Source organism: Canis lupus, chromosome 22 (genome assembly GCF_048164855.1).
Source record: "Canis lupus baileyi chromosome 22, mCanLup2.hap1, whole genome shotgun sequence".
Taxonomy (NCBI): domain Eukaryota; kingdom Metazoa; phylum Chordata; class Mammalia; order Carnivora; family Canidae; genus Canis; species Canis lupus.
In genome coordinates this window covers 13976382-13987012 of record NC_132859.1, presented here as the reverse complement: position 1 = coordinate 13987012, position 10631 = coordinate 13976382, and the positions used below count along the sequence as shown (strand labels likewise).

The 10631-nt window shown below is 38.3% G+C and overlaps 1 pseudogene; it reads left to right on the top strand.

Moving 5' to 3' along the window:
* The first annotated feature begins 2080 nt into the window (after positions 1-2080).
* On the top strand, positions 2081-9804 carry LOC140613904 (large ribosomal subunit protein uL23-like; annotated as a pseudogene).
* The last annotated feature ends 827 nt before the right edge of the window (positions 9805-10631 follow it).

Sequence of the window (10631 nt, the reverse complement as noted above, 5' to 3'; positions counted from 1 at the left end):
AAAATAACCTCATGTTCTGTGTCAGTAGGCAGGACCTATACACGATGATGTATAACCTCTGTGCTTTGGGATATTATGCAGCAGTTAAAAACACTGAGATGGGAGTATGAGTTGATACAACATCTGTGGAAAGCAATTTGGCAATATTTTTCAAAATTAGCAATTCAGATACAATTTGCACAATTTCCCTTTTGGAAATTCATTTCATCCTACAGATGTGTTTCCACAAAGTGACATAGGTACAAAGTTCTTTCTTGTACCTATTACTGGTTGTAATAGTAAGTACTGAAAACAATCCAACACCCAATCAACAGGAGCTGATTAATTTATGGTATAGCCATATGATGGAATAATATTGCAGCACAGAGAAAAGAATGAAGATACTCTCTGTGTATCCACATGGAAAGGCATGTTCGTGGGGTCCCTGGGTGGCTCAGTCAGTGAAGCATGGGACTCTTGGTTTTGGCTCAGGTCATAAGCTCCATAATGAAATCAAGCCCTTTGTAGGGCTCTGTGCTGAGCATGGAGCCTGAGTAACATTCTCTCCCTCTGCGCCCCCCACCACCACTCTCATGTGTGCTCTCCTTTTTTTTTTTTTTTTAAGATTTTATTTATTCATGAAAGACACATACAGAGAGAGGCAGAGACATAGGTCGAGGGAGAAGCAGGCTCCCTGTGAGGACCTTGAGGCAGGACTCATTGGAGGACCCCGAGATCATGACCTGAGCTAATGACAGACGCTCAACCACTGAGCCACCCAGGTGCTCTTGCACTCTCATTCTTTCTTTCTTTCTTTTTTTTTTTTAAGATTTTATTCATTTATTCATGAGAGACAGAGAGAGAGAGAGAGAGAGAGAGGCAGAGACACAGGCAGAGCGAGAAGCAGGCTCCATGCAGGGAACCCAACGTGGGACTTGATCCCGGGTCTCCAGGATCATACCCTGGGCCAAAGGCGGCACCAAACCGCTGAGCCATTCAGGCTGCCCCTTGCACTCTCATTCTTGAAAAAAAAAAAAAAAAAAAGGCACTTCAAGATGCAGAACAGTGTATAGAATGTGCATGAAATGGGAGTATAACAGGAAGGAAATAAGAATCTATATTCATATTTGCTTGAAATGCATGAAGAATAACTAGTTATAATACAGAACTGAGAAAAGTGGTTATTTATGAAACTAGTATGGGAATGGCATAGATAAAGGATAAGAATGGGAACTTCATTATACATCTTTTTGTACTTTTGAGCATTAACTGTGCAAACATACTACCTCTCCATCTGGGTGGTGCAGTCAGTTAAGCGACTGACTCAGTTTCAGCTCAGGTCCTGATTTCAGGGTGGGCAGATCAAGTCCTGGATCCCGCTTCCTGCTCAGAGTGGAGCCTGCTTAAGACTCTCTGCCCACCCCCCCACACCTGTGCGCACACTCTTTTCTTTTTTCTTTTCTTTTCTTTTCTTTTCTTTTCTTTTTTCTTTTCTTTTCTTTCTTTTCTTTTCTTTCTTTTCTTTTTTTCTTTTCTCTTTTTCTTTCTTTCTTTCTAAATCAATCAATCAATCAATCAATCAATCTTAAAAAAAAGAAAAAGAAAAGGAAGCTTGAAACCAGGAGTGGGCTGGCCAAGGACTTCCCCTTTAGCTGTATGATTCAGTCGTTATTGTTTTCTGGGAAAGCTGTAGTATGTATTACTTGTTCATTTGTTATAAATAAAAGAATAAAAAAGATTTCTGAGGTGGAGTAGTGCTGGGTGATGACAGATCAGTGCAGGCTCTGTGAGTAGGTGGAGTGAAGGTAAAGTTAAGGTTAAGGAGGTACAAGAAAGGGCAACCCCGGTGGTTCAGCGGTTTAGCGCCACCTTTGGCCCAGGGCGCGATCCTGGAGACCCAGGCATGGAGCCTGTTTCTCCCTCTGCCTCTCTCTCTCTCTCTCTCTCTCTGATAAATAAATAAAAAGCTTTAAAAAAAGGGGGGGGGTACAAGAAATGTTCAGCCAAGCTTACCTAGAAGTACATAGATGCTAAAAGCCCATATAATACTGGGAGTTGGGGTAGAGCACCATGGGGTGTTCTGAAGGCTATGAAGAATGAAGAGAACCAAGGTTCAATGTTTTAATCGAGAGGTAGTTCCATGACTTCCCTGAGGGCATTGTGAAGGTTCTAGAGCTCTATAACACAAGTCTCCAAGGAGAGAGAGTTTTATCTGACGGTGGAAGAGAAATGGTTGAGGCCTCTGCCGTCTAATACAATGGCCATTGGCCACATGTGGCTATTGCACACTTGAAATGAGGTTAGTGCAACTGAGAAAATGAGATTATTTTAATTAATTTAAATTTAAGTAGCTACATGTTTATTCATGTTTATCATATTGAACAGCACAGATCTGGACTGAAGCTTGTATGAGGCACTGACTGGTTCTAGTGGTTTGGGAGATAAAAGAATAAGTGGCCTCCATTAGAAATGCCCAAAGTGGTGCAGTGACCTTGCAGAGCCTGGATCTTACTGATACAGGAAGAGGAAAAAATTGCTCTTCAGAAAGGCTGACTATATAGGAGGGTAAAGGGTATTTATAGGAACAAGGACCTAACATTTCTATCATTGCATAAAGGTCCTTTGAACAATGCTGTTCAAGCCATATGTTGTTGTTGAGCCCTATGGCTAGTCCAAAATGAGACATGGTGTGAGTGTAAACACACAGTGGATTACAAAGACTTAGTCTAAAAAGAAGAATGTAAGATATTAATAAATTTTAATATTGATTAAATGATGAAATGATAATGCTTTGGATATATTATGTTAAATAAAAATATTGTTTCAAGCAATTACAACTGTTTCCATATTTTTTAATGTAGCTCCTAGAAAATAAATGTTGTTACATATATAGCTTGAATTATATTTCTATTGGACAGAGTTGATCTAAAAAGTGCAGGGGATCAGGTCGGAGCAGGGCTGAGGCTTTGGGTACATTTTGGTCCCAAGTGGTATCTGATCTGATCTTGGTTTATTAGGGAGGGCTCCTATGAGATCTGTGGAGGGGATGGTGTCTCTGCATAGCATGGGCCTGAGTATAGGCGTTGCAGGGTGAGGTCAAGGGTCTTTTTTATAGGGCCAGTTCAGGACTTTCTCAGATGCTTTTCTTCATTAAAGTATATACCACTTTAGGGTGCCTGGGTGGCTCAGTAGGTTAAGCATCTGCCTTTGGCTCAGGTCATGATCCCAGGGTCCTAGGATCGAGTCCTGCATAAGGCTCCCTACTCACCAGGGAGTCCACTTCTCCTTCTATCCCTCCCCATTGTTTGTGCTCACACTGCCTTTCAAATATATAAATACAATCTTTAAAAAATAAAAATAAAATAAAATGTACACCACTTTGATCTTAACTTGGCTGATAATACCTCAATGTTTTACTTCTTTATATAAATAGTCTAAAATGATGGGATATGTAAAAGGGGATTCATTGCAATAGTGTTTGATTTTTTAAAAAGTTTGCAAAGGAGGTGCCTAAGTGGCTCAGTCAGTTAGGTGTCTGACTCTTGAGTTCATCTCAGGGGCTTGATCTCAGGGTTGTGAGTTCAAGCCCTATGTTGGGCTCCATGCTGGACATGGAGCCTACTTAGAAGGAACCAGGTAGAAAAAGAAAATGTCCATTAATAGAGTGTTTAAATAATTGAAGGGTATATTTGAAACAATTTCTTTTTCTTTTTTTTAAACAGAATTTAAAATAATTATGTAATTTCAATTTCAGGCAGCTACTAAAAATAATAAGACAGAAATAAGACAGATCTATATATACAAAGAAGGATCTCCAAGATATATTAAGTTAAAAAAAAGAAGCAAAATCATGATGTAATGAACAGCATGGTGACGTAGTTAATGATATTGTATTGTATTGTATATTTGAAAGTAGGTAGGAGAGTTGATCTTGACAGTTTTCATCAAAGGAAAAAAAACCTGTAACTATGTATGATGTATGTTAACTGGATTTATTTTCGTGATTATTTGCAATATATACAAAATTAAATCCTTATGTTGTACACCTGAAACTAATTTGCCAATCATGTTTCAAAAAACTTCAAATAAAGGGCAGCCTGGGTGGCTCAGCAGTTTAGAGCCACCTGCAGCCCAGGGCGTGATCCTGGAGACCCGGGATGGAGTCCCACGTCGGGCTCCCTGCATGGAGCCTGCTTCTCCCTCTGCCTGTGTCTCTGCCTCTCTGTCTTTCTGTTTCTCATGAATAAATAAGTAGAATCTTTAACAAAAAATTTTTTAAATAAAAAAAGCAAAGTGAGAACATCATATATAACACACTGCTGCTTCTGTAGGAGGAAAACTCAATATATTTGCTCATTTATATGCTTGTAAATGTACAGACTTGTTTTCTGAAGGGTGTATAAGAAATCAATAGTAAGGGTAGCTGTCAAGGAGGGGAATTGTGTATTGTGGGGAGAAGGGAGACTTCCTTTCACTATGTATATTTTGTAGCTTTACATTTTATATATACATTTTATCCATATATAAAAATATAAATTTTCATATATATCATATAAATAATATATAAATATATAAAATATATAATATATAAATAAATATATAATTTATAATTTATATATTTATAAATATACTTTATATTTTTATTATATATTTTATTATATTTATTTATTTTATTATATATACAGATATTGCTAGTTCAATAAAACTAAATAAAACATCTAATGACTTCTGTTGAAGTACAGAATTTCCTCTCATCACAGCCCTGTAGAGCTTCTTTTGTGTACACTTCACACTTACTCTTCTCTGGTGCTGCAATGCTCTTTTTATCTCCCTAGAGAGTCAGAGTTATCCTCTTTCTGGTTAACAATGGAAGAGAAAAACTTGTGTATTTATTTATTTGACTGTCAAGTACAGTATCTGGATTTATCAGTTTTTAGGTTTTAAGGATTTTTATTCCCTCCCCCTCTATTTTGTCTCTTTCTTCTACTTAATCATTTATTATTTAGTTAATGAAAGTTTTTTAAAAAATCACTTACATTGAAAAATCAAAGTTCTCTTATTCTTTCTCTTATTCTTTCACATTCTTTTGAAATACACATTTAAATTAAATAGAAATGGAAAAAAACAAAACATCTGATGCAATGTGCCCTCTAGTGGTTAAAGAAAACAAACTATTCTTTCGCCAACCCCTCATTTCCTCAAAAATCAGACTTAAAGGAAAGGAGGAAAACTGAGTGGGGAAAAATTAGAGAGGAAGACAAACCATGAGAGACTCCTAACTCTGGGAAAAAAACAAAGACTTGCAGAAGGGGAGGTGGGTGGAGAGCTGGGGTAACTGGATGACAGGCATTAAGGAGGGCACATGTTAGGATGAGCACTGGATGTTATACTATATGTTGGCAAATGGAATTTAAATAAAATATAAAAAATAATAAAATAAAAAATCTGAGTGAAAACTCTAAGTGCTAATGTAAAAAATAAAAAAGTGGTGAGAAACATAAACAAAGTAGGAGTCTTAGTCCCTGCAGGCTGCTATAACAAAAACACCAGAGATTGGGTGGCTGAAACAAAAATCATTTATTTCTCATAGTTCTGGAGGCTGGGAAGCAAAATCATGATGCTGGCAGATTTGGTATCTGGTGAAAACTTGTTTCCTAGTTTGTAAATAGCTATCTTCTCACTATGTCCTCATATGGCAAAAGGGGCAAGAGAGATCTCTGGGGCCTCTTTTATAAGGGCATTAATCCCATACCTGAGGGCTTCATCCTCATGACCTAATCACCGCCCAAAGGCCCCCATTTCCTGATACCATCACACTGAAAGACAGGATTTCAACACATGAATTTTGCTGTGGGTCGGGGGGCACAAACATTCAGCCCATTACAACAGATATGTTTCGCAAGCCAGAAACAAACAGTAACTAACAAAGAGAATGGTTGAACACATGTTTAATTTCCTTTAATATCCAATTTTCTGAAGCCAAATACACAGATAGAATGTGATTTTCCAAGTCTAGATTTACGTATGGATAACTGGATTGTAAGTAAAGAACTAAACTGACCATGGCTTTAATTTGCCCATGAAAGAAACAAAGGATGCATCCAAAGTAAATAGCCTTTGGAATTGGTAAATGAAAGAATGCTTGATTTTAGTAAATGATCTAAGAACAAAATTCATAGACATTTTTAAGAGTGTGACAGAGAGTTTTGCAATGTTCTTCATTGGCAAAGTGTCCTTGGGCTTGATCACGGTAAACCAGGACCACTTTGAAGAGGTTGGGAGGCTTATGGAAAGTTGGCATGTGATCTTCTGAAAGCACTTTTTTTCCAAGAGGGAGTTCAGCACAGAGTGGGATGAGTTGTGGCCATCTTGATGAGAGTGACCAACCATTCTACCCAGGTCAGTGGTAGGAAAATAGAATATGTGTTGAGTACTTTTCAAGGAAGAACATGCAATTCCCATGCCTGTTGCCCTTGGACTCTAGGATATTAACATGTCACATTTTCTTGAATTTGCCACCTGTGAAAGTGGCTCTTGCAAAGAGATGTGATCCTTAAATATGACTTTGTCCCTGGGCTAGCCCTTCCCCTTCCTTGGCTCTTGCTATTTCTGAAGTTGACTATTCTTTAATGTTTCATGATGAAAAGAAACTCTAGTGCAGGAAGGGATGGAAGAGATGAAGCAGCTATTGTACCTCATTTTCTTCTTGGACCTCAGACACAGAGGTTTCAAATTTCAGGTTACATTGTCATTGTTGGTCTGGGCAGGGCTCCTCTTGTCATTGATTTATTCATTAAATAATTTATTATCTTCTCTTCCCTTATCTGCTTCCTTTTAAGAATAACCCCAAAGGCAACCATAACAATGTGTTTAATGTGCATTGGCATATTTCTTATAAAATGTATATTGCTCTGTGTACATGTATTTTTTAAAAAGATTTATTTGTATGTTCATCAAGGACACAGTGAGACTCTGAGGCAGAGACATAGGCAGAGGGAGAAGCAGGATCCCCACAGGGAACCGGATGTGAGACTTGATCCTGGATTCTGGATTCCGGGAGCCCAAGGCAGACACTCAACTGCCGAGCTACCCAGGCGTCCCTGTACATGCATTTTCAATTGAATTGTACTGTCCTATATAGTAATTGTAGTACTCATTGTTTCTTTTCTTTCAGCATATGTCTCTCAGATCTCTTTATATTGCCATGTGTACTTCTAATCCATTATTTTTATTTTTATTTATTTATTTTTTTTAAAGTATCCATTATTTTTAATTGTTGCATAATACTCCTGGTGCGTATCTAATTCTCTGCTACCACAAATAATGCTGTCTTCTAATGAACCTGAGTGAGAATATCTTTGGAATATATACTTAGGGAGGAAATTTCTGTGCTATAGATTATAAGTGTATTTGATTTGACTATAACTCTACATTGTTCTCCAGAATGGATGAACCAATGCATTCATCATATCAGAGGGCAAAAAAGTGTTCGCAAATTCTTAGTAGCAACTCCCATCAAAAGGTAGAACCTATTTCCCTCCCACTTGAATCTGATTTGACCTTGTGATTTGCTTTCATGGAAGGCGGCAGAAAATGGTTGAGTTCTGAGCCTAGACCTCAAGATATCCTACAATTCCTGTTGTTGATCTGGGAGCCCTTCTACCATCATGTCTTCAGGCTCAGGCTAGCCTGCTAGAGGATGAGAACATGTGAAAGAGGACCCAGGTGGGTCCACCTTAGCTGAAGCCACCTTAGCTGAAGCCCCAGACATCTAACTGAGTTGAGAACAGTTGGACCAGACTTGGCTACCCAGCAGAGCCCAGTGCAAATTGAGAACCCATAGAATTATTAGCTAAGCAAAATGGTTGTTGTTTTAAGCCACTAAATTTTAGATGTTTTGTTATGCACTTAATTGATAGGTAAAAAAAAAAAAAAAGACAAGTGGTAACTCCTCATCGCAGGGCATGATATGTCTCACATCCTCACCAACACTTGGCATCATCCAGCTTTCTAATTTTTGCCTATCCTATAGATTTAAAATGATACCTTATTTCATTTGGATTTCTTTAGGATTACTAATAAAATTGAATATTTCTTTATATGTTTGGTGGACTTTGGGCTTCCTTTTCTTAAATTGCTGTTCATGTCCTTTGCCCATTTTTCTTGTGAAGTTGCAATTTTTTCTTGATGATTTGTGGTTCTTGCATATTGTAGATATTAATACCTTTTCATATTTACATACTACAAATATTTTCTATCATGGAATCTCTTATTTTTTCCATGATAGCCTTTGTTGGATCCAATTCTTTAATTTTTTATGCAATCAAATGCATCAACTTTTTTTTTTTTTTTAAGTAAGCTCCATGTCTAACATGTGGTTTGAATGTGATCATAACTCTGAGACTGAGAGTTATGTGATCTACTGTGAGCCAGCCAGGCACCCCTTCTAAATTTTTTTTTGAGTAATATCTATACCCAACATGGGACTCAAACTTATAACCCAGAGATCAGGAGTCACATGCTCTACCAACTAAGCTAGCCAGGTGCCCCTAAAATGCAACTTTTTGTTTTATGGTCTGTGCTTGTGAAATTTTTTTAGGAAATGCTTCCCAACTAACTACGGTCACAAAGACACCCTACTACAATTTTTGCCATCAGTTTTAGAGTTCTTCCTTAGACAATTAGATTCTTCATTCATCTTGAAACCTTGAAACCATCTTGCTAATTTGGAAGGTGAAAGGGGACTTTTGCACCACAGTCCCATGAACCTACTTTGGCGTGTGGTGTTAGGTAGGTACCAGGTTTTCTTTTTCTTCTCAGTGAGTCATTTTCCCCACCGCCATCTGCTGGATAATTCATCCTTTCCCACATGGATTTCTGGTGACACTTTTGTTGTACATTAACTTCCCTTGTGCAAATGGGTTTATGTGTGAGATCTCTCTTCTATTCTATTGGCCAATTTGTCAATTCTTGTGCTATTATAACACTGTTTTTTGTTTGTTTTGTCTTTACTATGATAGGTTTGATAGTTTTTTATGTTATAGGCATTCTGCTGTATGCTTTTATTTCAGATATTCACTTAATCCTCTCAGAAATCAGCAAAATTAAAAAAAAAAGAAATCAGCAAAATTTATTATCTCTGTTTTACACTTAATGAAATAGAGGCCCAGAAAATGTAATATTATTGCTCAAATTTCATGTGATATTAAGTGTTGGAGTTAGGATTTAAAGTAGTTAATCTGGCCCTTTCAGGAGGATGGCGCTGATGGCGAAGAAGGAAGCCCCTGCCCCTCCCAAAGCCAAAGCCAAAGCCAAAGCCAAAGCCAAAGCCAAAGCCAAAGCAAAGGCTTTGAAAGCTAAGAAAGCGGTGCTGAAAGGTGTGCACAGTCACACACAAAAAAAGAAGATCCGTACATCACCTATATTCCGATGACCCAAAACCCTGCATCTCCAAAGGCAGCCCATATATCCTCAAAAGAGCACCCCCAGGAGAAACAAGCTTAATCACTACGCCATCATCAAGTTCCCTCTGACTACTGAGTCAGCCATGAAGAAAATAGAAGACAACACACCTTTGTTCATTGTGGATGTCAAGGCCAACAAGCACCAGATCAAACAGGCTGTGAAGAAGCTCTATGACACTGATGTGGCCAAGGTCAACACCTTGATCAGGCCTGATGGAGAGAAGAAAGCATGTGTTTGACTGGCTCCTGACTATGATGCTTTGGATGTTACCAACAAAATTGGGATCATTTAAACTGAGTCCAGCCAGCTATAAATCTAAAAATAAATTTTTTCACCATAAAAAAAAAATAAAGTAGTTAATCTGGCTAGAGAGCCTGTGTGTTCTATTCTACAACAAGCCCAGCTTGTCAGCTTCTGGTCTGGTTGTTCTTTAAACTCTCTGAAGAGTACTGGTCAGTTGGGAAAGGGGAGAAAATCATCACCCCAGTCCCTTGGAAAACACCAGCATGGTCCCAGTTTTAATTGCCTCACTTTTCTCACTCAAAGGCTGTCATCTTTCCCAAATAAGACTAGTAGCACCAGTGGTCAAAGTTTTAAAAATCCATATTCTCAGCTGGATTTAGGTCACATGTGTGGTATTTTTAAAAATAGATCTGCAGGTGCTGGGAGTGATGCAGTGTTTTCTAATTATAATATATGCAATTTAGCATAACAGTGAGAAAAAAAAAAGTAAGAGAGCCCAGGTACTCTCAATATAGAAGACAACAACACTATTGTTACCCACCCCCTTCCTTCTTTTTAGTGGAAGACAGATTTTTTCAGATAATGTGTGCCATAATCAGCCAAGTGCTCCATAAGCCAATCATGATCATCTGTCTTTCTCTCCTTGCCATCAGATAGATAAGGCACGGGCATCAATCCACTTATAGCCAATGAACATAAAGGGAAAGTCTACCGAAGTGGCTTCTAGGAATTTTTCCCTCGGTCCTAAAGAAAGAGATATACAAGTTTTCAGGAGGAAGGAACACTTCTGGTGTGGTGTTGGGAGCTGTGGTAGCCATTTTGTGACTTTTGAGGGGAATTAGCCAGAAAGGCAGGCAGGTCCACTGAGGATGGCAGAGCAGAGAGGTGGAAAGAACTGGGTCCTTGATGAGACTGAGCTGCTAAATTAACAAATCCTGCAGCAG